The following is a 2241-nucleotide window of genomic DNA, read 5'->3' on the forward strand; positions in this document are numbered from 1 at the left end:
GGGTAAGGGGGATTCTTCGATGATACTGCAAATGGTTGAGTCCGCGTACGAGCCACAAAAAAGGCTTCACGGGTATGATGAAAACGAGCATTCTAGGTCTCTGTGGGCGAAGCTTTATCCTTTTAGCACTATGACCGACGAGCTCTGTTGCTTTCCAAATGATATATAAATGATCGATGAAGTCGGCCAAGCTGGTGTTAGTCGGTTTTTGCAGGTATATTTATTTAATTATTGTGGTGTTATATGTATTCTTCTGCGATGTTGTCATTGATTCTTTTTCTTGTAGGTGATCGATGCTTGCATTATGGCCATTGGTAGGGCACAAGAGATTGCTTTGGGGCGGGAAGAGAAAGAGGCCTTGCGTCTTGAGGAGTTGTCTGGGATAGTTCAAGAGAAAGAGAAGAAGATTTCTGAATTATCCTCTTCTGTGGAACAGAAAGAGTTGGAGCTTGCTGAGGAGAGGCGTCTCCATGTTTCATTTTCTGAACGCGTGAAGACTTTGGAGTCTGAAAATGAACATCTTTCTGCACGAGTTAAGGAATTGGAGGGTAAAATTTATGAAGCTTTTTCTCAAGGCTTTGAACGGGCTGTTTCTCAAGTCAGGGTGAAGGTGGTTGCTAACGACGAACTTGTGGATGATGAAGCTATTGGGGATAAGGAGAGCGATAGCTCTAGCATTGGTGACAAGGATGAATAACCTTTGTTTTATGAATTTGTTCTCTAAGTTTGTGTTTGGATTTTTTTTGCCCTGGATATGTATTTTGACTCTTTAACTTGTAGTTATTTTGGGTATTTCTAAGCAAGATGCTCACGTTTGTTAGTTTTTGAGTATGAAGTTCGGTTTATTTTGCATACTGGTATTTTGGCTGTTTTTATAAGATATGTTAGTTACCATAACTATGATAACATAGATCGTGGATTATTTGAAATAGTATTGACTTTCGTATAGTAATTTGTATACAATAATTTGTGGCGTTTGGCCTCGTTAAAAGCCTCTTCGAGTAAAACCCAATGTTTTTTGGGAAAAAACCTTCGAAGGGGAAAAAGAGTACCTTCATCTGCAGAATACCGTACATTCTTATGACTGATATTTTCTTAAGGAGGTTACATTCCATGTTCCTGGAACTTGATCCCCTTTAAGGGTTTCTAATTTGTAAGCCCCCTTGCCAAGGTTCTTGACTACTCGGAGTGGCCCCTCCCAGTTTGCTGCTAGTTTTCCATGTGCTCGGGGTTTCCGCGCTTCTTCTGTTCGTCTTAGGACGAGGTCTCCCTTGTTGAAAGACCTTTGAACGACCTTTTTGTTGTGTCTGCCTTCTATGAATTTTTTCGTAGCTCATTGTTTTATGGCTGCAATGTCTCTTTCTTCTTCTATGATGTCTAGCTCGGCTGTTCTAGCTTGCATGTTATTTTGTTGATTGTATAACTCAGCCTTTAACGTCAGGATGCTGATCTCTATTGGGATTAGTGCCTTTGCGCCATATACTAATTTGAAGGGAGTTTCTCCAGTGGCAGATTGAGTTGTGGTGTTGTAACTCCACAAAATTTCTGGGATGAGATCGGCCCACTCGCCTTTGGCTTCTTCGAGCTTTTTCTTTAGGCCCTGCAAGATAATTCTGTTAACAGACTCAACTTGTCTGTTTGTTTACGGGTGCTCAAATGAGCTGAAATGATGTTTGATGTTAAAATTGGTTAAAAAAGAAGTGAGTTTATGATTTGTGAACTGTCTCCCATTATTAGAGATTATTTCTCTTGGTATGCCATACCTACATATAATATTTTTCCATAGGAAAGATCTCACCTTGTCTGCCGTTATGTGCGCTAGTGGTTGTACTTCTATCCACTTAGAGAAATAGTCTATTGATACCAAAAAGAATTTTACCTGTCCTAGCGCTTTTGGAAAAGGTCCGAGGATATCCAGTCCCCACCTATCAAAAGGCCAACTTACCTCTACAGTGTGGAGTTTCTCGGCTGGGATTTCTGAGATTGTGGCGTGCTTTTGGCAGTTATTGCATGTTTTGACTTTTGAAATGCAGTCTTTCTTGATTGTTGGCCAGTAGTATCCTGTTCGTAGTATTTTGGTGGCTAGAACTCGGCCTTCGATGTGGTCCCGCAAACCCCCTCGTGTGCTTCTGCCATGACTTCTTCAGCTTCATCCTTGTTGATGCATTTGAGGAGTGGTTGTGAGTATCCACGTCTGTACAAGGTGTTTCCTACTACTGTGTAGAAGCTTGCTCTTCTTTG

This window comes from Arachis duranensis, chromosome 6, assembly GCF_000817695.3.
Source record: "Arachis duranensis cultivar V14167 chromosome 6, aradu.V14167.gnm2.J7QH, whole genome shotgun sequence".
Lineage (NCBI taxonomy): Eukaryota > Viridiplantae > Streptophyta > Magnoliopsida > Fabales > Fabaceae > Arachis > Arachis duranensis.